Source organism: Mercenaria mercenaria, chromosome 18, assembly GCF_021730395.1.
Source record: "Mercenaria mercenaria strain notata chromosome 18, MADL_Memer_1, whole genome shotgun sequence".
Lineage (NCBI taxonomy): Eukaryota > Metazoa > Mollusca > Bivalvia > Venerida > Veneridae > Mercenaria > Mercenaria mercenaria.
In genome coordinates this window covers 46,577,268-46,589,678 of record NC_069378.1, presented here as the reverse complement: position 1 = coordinate 46,589,678, position 12,411 = coordinate 46,577,268, and positions in this window count along the sequence as shown.

Genomic DNA, 12,411 nt, shown 5'->3' with positions numbered 1-12,411 from the left:
AAAAAACTGTTTAAACTAATTATCAGCGCCACTTCTTTGAAATGCAGACATTTTGAGTAAAATATCGAAATCGTTTGCTTATTCATACATATTATTCTTCTTATTCGCGTCCTTCATCCTCACCACATGCAATATAATAATTTTAGCGCAAAGTTGCAAACATAAACCACTTTCTAACAATTTTATGCCCGATTTTTCAAATGTTACGGAATTCAGGTGATAACTCTGAAGATGTCACAGAGTTCATAATTATGATAACTTTTATTACTGCCAGGGTGTTTCTTGAGCTGTGTTAAGATACTTGTTAGCTAATTTTATTATTTACAAAGGGTGTTAATGATGTTCTAACGTAATATATTTATCCAAGACACGGTAGTGTGGTTATATAATGTACGGTATGCGTCTTTTGTAAAGTTTAAAACTATGTGCATTATAATGACATATATAGTAAAATACGAATAGAAAACAAATGCAGCAAATTGTATTTTTTCGTTCTATCAATGGATGTGCCAATGTTCGTGAACAACGGTTTATTGGTTTCCGTTTCGATTGATCATTGAATTGAAATCACGGGTACATCTATTTGCTGCATTTGCAGAGGCTGTCTCTTTCTGAAGTGGTTTATCGGATTAATATGTATGACTGCTGTTGTCATCGCATGCAATTCAATTGCTTGTCTAGTTATGCATATTCATATTATGACCTTTACTTTGAGTTAATATGTGGTAGGTTGAAAGGCCAATATGCTAGGTAAAGCTTTAGGTAATTGTTCTTTGTTTCAGGATGCGGCAGTCAGATGTAAATACTGTCACAAAAGATTCCTGACGTCTGAAGCAGTTGCTCATGTTGTAAATATTCATCCTGAAAGGATAGTCGCAATTACAACATTGAGGCCATGTGGCAAATTTAAAACAACTGTTTATGCACAGTCTTGGTTGGTGTATTTATTCTTTTTTATTTTTTGTACAGGACATTCTGTAGTATCTTTCGTCAACACTTGTATCAAACCACTTTCTTCATCATAGGATATTTTTGATTCGTCCTGTCCAATGTTTTCCCCAAGTAAATCAAACGTCCGTGTTTTAAATTTCCCACAGTCCGATTCTTGCAATTATTGGAGATATGGGTTGGATTTCAATTCAACACAGACGTTGGGTCAATATGCTTAGGTTCTGGGACCGTGTTGTAAATATGTGTGATGAAAGACTGACAAAGAAAGTGTTTCTTTATGATTATAACACTGTTAGAAATACATGGTGTTATAACATTAAGTATATCTAACATCAGGTGAATAAGTCGAATTGTTATGATAACAAACTTCATGTAAATTTGAAAGATGTTGAAGATTCATTACTTTCATTGCATAAAAGAAACTGGTGTGAAAATGTTAGAAATGTTTCAAAACTTCGAACATATGTCAATTTTAAACAAGATTATGAAACTGAAAAATACATGTTATTTTCTGAAACAAAGACTGAACGTTCTCATTTAGCACAATTTAGGTGTGGCATTCTACCTCTCAGAATTGAAACAGGACGATATGCTGGCCTTAATGCCAGTGACAGATTATGTACTCTTTGCACTGAAAATGTTGTTGAAGATGAAACTCATTTTCTACTAAATTGTCCAAGATACAATGATCTAAGAATAAAATTGCTGTTTAAATCTAGAGAATCAAACAGAAATTTCGATAACTTGTCAGACTTAGGAAAGCTTTACTTATGTAGTACAAAATCATTATGTTTATGTTTCAAAATTCTTAGTTGAAAGTATGAATAGACGGAGATTGTATCTTTATAGAAACTAATAGAAAACAAAAAATGAACTATTTAACTTATGAATATGTTTAGCAACTCGTTACTATGTTTAATCTAATTTTCAGAATTTGTATATATAGAATATGTACATGTAAACATTCTTGTGTTTCAAATATTTCGAATCTTATAGATATGTTAACAAGATCATTTTTAAGTACTTAAGGAACAGACATTTATTTGAAATTAGATTACTACTTAAATAATTAAATTACATGTACATATTGAGTAGCTATGTAGTTGTGAATACTATTAAAACATTTATCACATAAAGACATAATGCAAATTTTCCTGTTGATAAAGTCTTTTAATTTCCACTTTTCTGCATGTTAATTATATACTGGTATTTATCATCATGTACATTGATTTTCGAAACTTTTAAAATTTAAAGTGACTTATAGGCCCAACGTGGCCGGGTGTTGTAAATTGTAAATTTGTATGTATTGGTATTGTACATAACGCGATGTCACTATTATAAAATTTACTTACTTACTTACATATAAACCGAAATCCGATCAACAGCTTCAGAAAAAGACAGCCTCTGCAAATGCAGCAAATAGATGTACCCTAAATTAAAGATAACGGATTTGATTTCAATTCAGTGAACAATCAAAAAATCAAAACGGAAACCAATAAACCGTTGTTCACGAACATTGGCACATCCATTGATAGAACGAAAAAATACAATTTACTGCATTTGTTATCTATTCGTATTTTACTATATATGTCATTATACTGCACATAGTTTTAAACTTTACAAAAAACTCATATCGTACATTTATATAACCACAATACTGTGTCTTGGATAAATATATTACGTTTAACTTAGAACATCATTAACACCCTTTGTAAATAATAAAATTAGCTAAAAAGTATCTTAACATAGCTCAAAGAAACACCCTGGCAGTAATAAAAGTTATCACAAGAACTCTGTGACATCTTCAGAGTTATCACCTGAATTCCGTAACATTTGAAAAATCGGGCATAAAATTGTTAGTACGTGGTTTATGTTTGCAACTTTGCGCTAAAATTATTCTATTGCATGTGGTGAGGATGAAGAACGTGAATAAGAAGAATAATATGTATGAATAAGCAAACGATTTCGATATTTTACTCAAAATGTCTTCATTTCAAAGAGGTGGCGCTGATTATTAGACTTAACAGTTTCTTCTGACGTATAGCACAAGACATCAGGTAACCTTGATAATCAAACGTTAGTTTTACACCCCATTCTCTCTATTTAAAGATAAATAATTACCATTTTATCCACCGATTCATTGGCTCGTCATTCAGACATCAGAAGAACTCTGTAACGTTTTCCAGGAACTCCGTAACAGTTATCAGAAGAAAACATGACAGGTTATCAGAAGAACTCCATCCTTCGTGTAACACTTCCTCCCCCGTGCTTATGCAGATGCATGGTATAATCATAATCATAGTTATCTTTTAAGCAACATTTGAAAAGAAATTACGTCTTAGATTATTATATAAATTTATTTGATCACAATATTATGTCCACTTCTGCCGTGGAGACTGTACTTCAACGCTATGCTAATACGATAAAATATCAAACACCATGTGCAGTCACATATGGTGTAAGTGATTTTTTACATCTAGATGACATTTTCAACAGATAAAGAAATGTATTAATTGGTTCAATAGCTCTTTATTAACGTTGCATAATTCTCTACTGTTCTCATTTTACAAGTTTGTTTTGCGCTCGAGCTGCTGTTGCAATTGATTGCGGATCTGCCGATCACCGCTGTGATACCAATCAAGTTAATTGCTCCCATTATATTATAAAATAGATATGTAAAATACCACGCAGTTGTCTTAAAAATAAACGTATGTCCATGCTTGGTGTATATATAACTTGTATCAAATTTGTACTTTTTGTCATCTTGCCATACCATGTTTTAGATTATGAACTGTAAATGATGCTATGCTCATGAATCTTGTCAGGTTTATTGCATAATAAAACTATTCTATTCTATTCTATTCTATTCTATATTTCAGTACTAATTTTTGCGAACAAACTTACAAATTTTGAACATTTGGTAGTCTTATTAATTCTGTTTTCAGTGCGGCCGGACATTTCTCGCATATCATAGGGCTGATTACATCTCCTCCACAATTAAATTAAACAAATTCCATACCAGCAAAATTACACAAATCTATCAGAGCAATGGCACAAACCAAGAGGGACAAAGATCTTGCCGAAATCTATTAACCATGTTGTTGTGTCTAGACTGCAAAAAAGAAGAGAAAACAGATAAAATGAATCCATTTGCATTTATTATATCATAGTATTAATGGTAGTTATAAATAGTTTACGATAATCGTAAAGGTAAAAAAAAAATAAAATAATTAGCGACATTCTAAACCGCATGGATATGTGCGTATATTTATCTTTTTCTTTGAATTGCATTTAAAAGCAAGCAACTGACAGGAAGATCAGTTTAAACTTATCAATTGTCAGACTTCCTAGAACAAAACAGAATGGTGTCGAAACAGGGACTACTGTTGTCATACTTGCTGTCTACAGATATTAAAGAAATATCATTACATGTATAATAAATATAGAGAAGGTATTAAAATTAAAATGACTTATATATCCAATGTCTTGAACTGAATAATTCCGCGATTGGCCTAAATTAAAATAAATTAAGCCAATTCATATTAAAATTCCTAGTAAAGAGAGACAGACGATTCATGATGTATTACGTATGCTGTCATATTATACCATGCACATTACTGACACACACGGCAGTTTTAACATAAAGTTTATTATAATTACATTTGAGCAGATTATTATTGATCCGTTCAACGTTCAACGCTTACATTTTTTCTAAATCGGCCTTGGTTTACGGGAAAAAAATCCACTGGATCTACCACACCGTGTTTTAAATAACGTCCATAGCAGCCCACTGGATCTCCCACACCGTGTCCTAAGTAACGTCCGTAGCAGCACACTGGATCTCCCACACCGTGTCCTAAGTAAAGTCCGTACCAGCACACTGGATCTCCTACACTGTGGCTTAAATAACGTCCGTAGCAGCACACTGGATCTCCCACATCGTGCCTTAAATAACGTCCGTAGCAGCATACTGGATCTCCTACACTGTGGCTTAAATAACGTCCGTAGCAGCACACTGTGTCTACCACATCGTGTCTTAAATAACGTCCGTAGCAACACACTGGATCTCCCACAATAGCTGCCTCTGTAAAATTGCTAAATGAATTAAATCAGCATAGGTTAAAATGCAAGCAAATAGCTTGGTAGTCCCGTAACGGAAATTTCTAACCTGTTCAAACATCTGCGAAAGCCTGTTCCGAGTACTAGTTCGTCAAATTCCCACTTGGAATGTCCTCCAAAGTGCAATTAGAAAATGTACAAATTTGCTGGAATTGAAGATAAATACTGTGAAATCATTAATTTTCGTGGGGGACTAATTTTCGTGGATTTCGTTGTAGAGTCAATCCACGAAATTTAATCCCAACGAACAAATAAAATTCCCATTTATTTTATGTTCAAAAGTTGAAATCCACGAATTCATATCCACATGAAATTGCCGTTTTGACCAAAACCACGAAATTTCATGCCCACGAAATTAAATGATTTTACAGTAAGATGTTTCACTAGAGTTTCACAACTTATACAGGTGGAACAAGGAACCTTTCTGACAATTTATTTTGAAACTTGATCTGCAGATTTTGAAAAGAAAAGCGCAAAATCAGGTCTGAAATTAAAGAGGAGACATCATTTTAATTTTTTATATTTCTTACTTTGGGGACATTTTTTGGCCAATCAGGAAATCATTAACAGTATCGGAAGAGTATTGTTCAATTTTCAGTTTCGTGAAATTATTATAAAAAGCGGGCTTGCAGTTTTTGACAAGACTTATGTTCAAATTAGTACTGGGAAAGGTGAACATGCCCACTTGCGGCCAGGGTTTCGACGGTCCAGAGCAAACTAATTTGGGCCGCACCATGAGAAAACTAACACTGTGCATTTGCGACCAGCATGGATCCGCGCAGTCTGATCAGGACCCATGCTGTTCGCTAACGGTTTCTCTAATTGCAATAGGCTTTGAAAACGAACAGCATGGAACCTGACCAGATTGCTCGGATGCGCAGGCTGATCTGGATCCATGCTGGTCACAGATGCACTATGTTGGTTTTCTCATGGTGCGGCTCAAATCTTAAATAATCAAGGTTCACGGATCACTTTTGTTAAATTATTTAAAAGTCAGGTTTCATGATGTTTTGAAGTTTCTTATGAATTAAATAAAAGAAAAGTGAACACGCCCTGTAGAGGCCATTTTTATGGGGGAAAATCTTACACTCATTTATATCATGGTCATGAAGAGGTATTTTCTTAACATTTTACAAATTCTAAAACTTCATAAAACGTAAAGTCTAGTAAAAAAGTAAAATAGTTTTGTTTTTTTTTTGTAAAATTTTAGAAATCCTGAAGTCGTGAAGAGATTACATCTTTATAGTTTTTCTGTTTTCTGCACGACGGACGACGGACTTTGGGCGGTCACAAAAGCTCACCATGAGCCTTTGGCTCAGGTGAGCTAAAAACACTTAGAACACCTAAAAATATCCCATATTTTTCCAGTCATAAAAAGCATGTCCTTCCACCATGACCTTCACCGGATTATTTTCATAGCGTTTGACGAATAAGAATAATTCTAAAAAAGTTGTTTGAAAGTTGTAAAATGGCCATTTATGTGAAATTATTCTGAAATCGGACCAGCAGTATCTGACAAGTAGATTTTGAGGTTTCCACTATATCCAACTAAGAGAAAGGTTACTATGCCTTCTGACAGCCATGGTTTTGGATAAATCAGAATAAAAAATTAATTTATTATTAATTAGAAAAGCGAGCCACTCAATGATCATTTGTGTAAAAATATTTTTAAACAGTTCCTTGTGATTTGACGTCGCTCTCGAAAAACAGAAACAACATGGCGTCTTTCAAAAAAAAGTCGGCAACTAGAATTTCAAAAAGAACATCCAATAATAGCTAAAACTCTCGCACTGTAAAGATTAACTTAGATCGACAGAACTGAGCAATTTTTATTACATGTTTTGAATTTAAGTCGGGAAACACTACTTTTCATCGAAAGGCAGATTGCATATAAATGCGTTCTGTGCTATGTACTTATTGTTTAGATTTTGTTTTTGTTGTCAAAGATTTATAACGAGTTTCTCACTTCTTTGGAAAGAAACCTAATATATTTGTCCTTTACGACTTAAAAACATAAATATAAAGCTTGAGTGTTATTTTTGTGCGTTTAACCTTTAACCTGCTGGTGGCAAGTTATTCTGCCTTTACGACCAGTGCAGGCCAAGATCAGCCTTCACGTCATGCAGTCTGATCATGTTTTGCACTGTTTGCCATTCATTAAGTTTCTTCTTTTAACAGTTAATGGTACTGTTCAAATGGAAAGATGAACTAGCTTTTTTATAGAAATTAAGCATAGTAAGGATTAAACTGGTATATATCACATTTGAACATCTGACTAACACTCCAAGAATCGCTTTGCCATAAATTCTTGTACAAAAATTCTTTGGTTTACCATGCACATGTTATCTTGAAAGACTGTGCATAAAGAGTTTATTGTAATGAATCTAACAAAATTGTTTTCTATAAAGTACGCACTGCTTTAGGCTTTCAAAGCCAATTGAAATTAGAGGAAACGTTAGCGAACAGCATGGGTCCTGACCAGACTGCGCGGATACGCAGGCTGGTCTAGATACATGCTGATCGCAAAGCCACTATGTTGGTTTTCTCATGGCGCGGCTCAAATAATCTCGCTATCCTAAAGATGTCAAAACACATCATTACGTTTGTGTAATATCACTAGGGTTATAGTATTGTTAACAACAGTTATGGCGCAAAGTGGATATACAAGTCAATGATTTCGGTGTATAAATGAGATACTGTCATGCTGATATTTTAGGGAATATGGCTATTTTTATCAATGGACACTAAGCCGACATACTATGAAAAGGTTACGTCTAACCCTGTAACTGGTTCAGAAACGTCCCTAAAATACAAAAAAGGAGGAATAGCCTTGACAAAAAGGACGAACAATCGACCGATCATGGTTAGACCACAAGAACTCTGGAAACTTATTAAATCTGTTAAGTGGGACTGTCAGAATTTCTCGGTTCTGTACTGACTTATTCCCTGTACTTAAGTGTCAACTTACACGTATGACTGAGACGTGGAGAAACGAATGTTTATACACATTCTTGACAACTTTCACCTATGATACAAAGGTGAAAAAACGAATGACTGCACACTTGCTGACAACTTCCACATAAGATTCAGAGGTGGAGGAACATGTACCTGATATCTTACACATATGATTAAGAGTTGGCGAAAATGATTGTACACTTACTAAGCAATTTCCACATATGATTCAGTGGTGGATAAACAAAAAATTGTACATCTGATTCAGAGTAGTGGTATTATTTTCTGTGTAACACCCACATTCGATAAAACCATACTTTTGTTCTTCGTTTATGTTATATATGCAAGAATACATTTGATCACATGTTTGACGTCGCGTGAGTGAAATAAAGAGATTGATAAAAAAAAGATGTTTTGTCAAGTATATACGGTGTTCCGTTTGGAAAATCGTGACATTTTATCTAATACTAAACCGCGATGCACGATGGTACGATGACGAAAACGCGATGGCGCGATGGCACGATGACGAAATAACGATGGTACGATGGTGAAAACGCGATGGCACGATGATAAAATCGCGATGGTACGATGGTGAAATGTCGATGTAATATCGCGTTTTCATCATCGTACCATCGTGGTTTCACCATCGCACCATCGTGCCACCGCGTTTTCACCATCGTATCATCGCGTTTTCACCATCGTGCCATCGCATCATCATCATCGTACAATCGTGGTTTCACCATTGTACCATCGCGTTTTCACCATCGTACCATCGCGTTTTCACCATCGTGCCATCGCGTTATCATCATCGTACCGTCTTGGTTTCACCATCGTGCCATCGCGTTTTCACCATCGTACCATCGCCTACCGGATAGAAATGCGTAGTCCTGTACACTTGTATTTTTGTCAAAAATAGATGAATGTATCTCAGTGTATTTTGTGAGACGAAATTTACTATTTAGATTCTGCTGTTGTGCAAAATGTTTTACAAAATGTTCAGTGCTCAGTTCATTAAAACTGTAAAATTTTCAAGGCCACATCCTTTGTATTTTATGTATGCATGAAAGTAAATAACAAGCTGGGTGTAATAGTCACATGGTATTATTCAAACTCGGCTTATTCTTGTTAGGATGTAGAAGATACATAGTGCAATGTGAAAATGAGATTGTATCAAGCCTGTATTTTACTGTCACATATACTGTACCACTGCGCATGACCACCGGAAGGCGATGGTACGATGGTGAAAATGCGATGGTACGATGGTGATAACGCGATGGTACGATGGTGATAACGCGACGGTACGATGATGAAAACGCGATGACAAGATGGTGAAAACGCGATGGTACGATGATGAAAACGCGATGGTACGATGATACGATGGTGAAAACGCGATGGTACGATAACGAAAACTCGATATTACATCGACTTTTCACCATCGTACCATCGCACCATCGCGATTTCATCACCGTGCCATCGCGTTTTCACCATCGTACCATCGTTGTTTCATCATCGTGCCATCGCGCCATCGCATTTTCGTCATCGTACCATCGTGCATCGCGGTTTAGTATTAAATAAAAAGTCACGATTGTCCAAACGGAACACCGTAAGTATATGTTTGTTATATTGATGTGGTACCATATACAAATTTAGTAATACTTTTATGTAACAGAATAAAAATGTCCCAGTGAATCCCAATGTAGTATTTAAACACATCTGTGTATTTGTTGGAAATACTGCTGAAGTTCACCTTTTAACCTTTTCAATAAAGTAAGTTATCACATGATTATTGTCGTTATTTTTATTTCGTAAAGATAATTAATTTCCTTGGTTGCACTGATGTGATCAGTTTCAGTATACAGATGTTTCTCAAATTGAATGTAAAGGTACACAATCTTGCATATAAAATGCATCATTTTTCATCTATAAAAATGCTTGCTGTTATTGATAAACCATTGAAACACCTTAAAGTTTGAAAGGACAGAAATAAATTATCTATTATTTTTTTTTCTCGTTTCAAAAGAGAGATTTGATTTATTATACCAGTACAGCTGTTACCTTCCCCTGCGTTCATTATAACTGGTGTATTCACAAGATACCACGTGACGACGAGCAGCAGAGTAACGGAGACGCAAAAATTACAAATTCTGGTAGCCTATTTCATTTGTCAAATTTTAACAAAATCCATTCACAAATGCAGTACAGTATACATTGACATAAGAATTAAACTGTACAACATACAAATGGGTTAAAATATTGTGAAATAAAAAATTAAACCAAATTAAATTTTCCTATGTATATGCATAACAATACGTAAGATATCTGTGTTAAATTATTTACAAAATATGCAGATAGAATAAATAAATTAAATATGAACTTAGGTGCTACCTAGAAGGCAGAGCTCCATTGAAAAATCACCAGCGCCCCTTGAAAATTAAAGGAGCGCTGCTGGAATTATCTGGAATTATGGATCCGTTTTAGGAAGTTTATGTTCTTTTAGATCTATTAGATTTTAAGAATTAATGATAATTCATGATTTCTGACTTAATGTCTTAGAATGCATTAAGATTAAATCTTGACATGCGAAAACTCTACAAATATGCTATATACGAACTAAAGAAAGTTACGGTTCCTTTTAGAAGGAAAAATGTGTCCAACCTTAAGGTAAAAATACTGCTGTAATAGACGTCTGGTATGGGAGAATGACAATCATTTACATGTACAAAGCGTGTTTTAAACCCTAAAGACTAGCCATCTTTAATGGTTAATGATGAGAACTTTACCAAGAGAAACACTGTTTACCGAAATTCTCGAAAACCCCTGTTTTATTTACTGAACTGCTTAGTTAACAGTCTATGACATTTTTATGGTTAATCTTTTAGCACTAAAGAATAGGGATGGTAGTAGGAACCTTTTTTATGTTTACTGATAATTCATAATCCATAGTGTTTTTCCTAGTGATAAACTCTGGTCAGTGATAATTAAGCTTGTGGATGAAATATATGTGAACCGGGAGAAGAGCATTATTTTCAATTCAATTCAATTCAAACATTTTATTTGAGTCTCATCTTAGTGTATACATGAACATATATAGAATGTACAAGTACTCGTTCATGTAACACAAAGCCAATCTATACAGATTTGTAAGAGACTATACATATAAAAACACATTAATAAAACATTTCAAGATCACATAAAGATCACATAAAAAAATATAGATTACACTGATGCCATTCTAATTAAAAACATGATTTTACAGCTAAAATACTGATAAAAGTTATTAATACCACTTTACTTACATTAAAAAAAGTAAAATAACCAACAGTGGAAGTTATGACCTAGAATAAAGAAGTATATTATAGCAGGTTTTGGCGGCAATAAAAACCACATTTACATTACTAAAAGTGTTAATCTTTCATTATCAGACATTGTATCGTAAGTCAAATTTGGTAAAGCATTAATTGCAGATACTAAATATTTCCTGATACCACTGTATACTGGACAATGGAATAAAACATGTTTTTCGTCTTCAATAACACGCTCACAGAAAAAACAGCATCTTCTATTCAATTCTAAGCTCTCATACCTCCCTGTCTCAATCCTCAGGGGTGCAACACCACATCTAAATTTTGTAAAAGCTGAACGATAAATAAAAGGTAAATTTTTGTAAAGATAATCTTCTATACAATATTTTGACTTAAACAACCTATAAGTACGCAGCTTGTTACCACCTAAACCACGTAACGCTTGATTATTTTCTAACATGGCTTTCTATTTTTCTTTTTCAATATCAAACAATTTCGTTTCAATCAACGAGATTACATTTGTAACCTTTCTATCTAATGAATGTATACAATTAATGCTTTGCAATAAACTTTTCAATCTATAATATCCATTTTTAACCTTGACACCTCTTGACCACATGAATATCTTCTTATTTATTCTGGAGTTCTCGATACTCATAACTCTAAAATATTGTCGGAAAACAGATCCCCAAAGTCTAACATTTAGTGGTTTCCATCCCATTTCCCCGCTAACTGTCGAGTTTGGAGTGTATCGTCCCACGCCTAGAAAATAACGCATGGCTCTGTTTTGTACAGCATTGATACAAGCAAATGACCTTTCCCCCCAAACTGGAGCGCTGTAACTTATAATTGGCCAAACCATTGTATCAAATTGCTTTGTAAATGTTGAGAAGTGGAAACCAGCAAAAGCTTTACTTTTAGATATAACTAATCCTACAGCTCTTGAAGCTGACATTGCCACAGATTTCGCAATTTCATGATAGTCCAAATATTCATTTAACACAACACCTAAATACTTGTAGCTGTGTACATATTCTAAGACTTCATCATTAAACTTAAAAATGTGATTTGATCTTAACATACTATT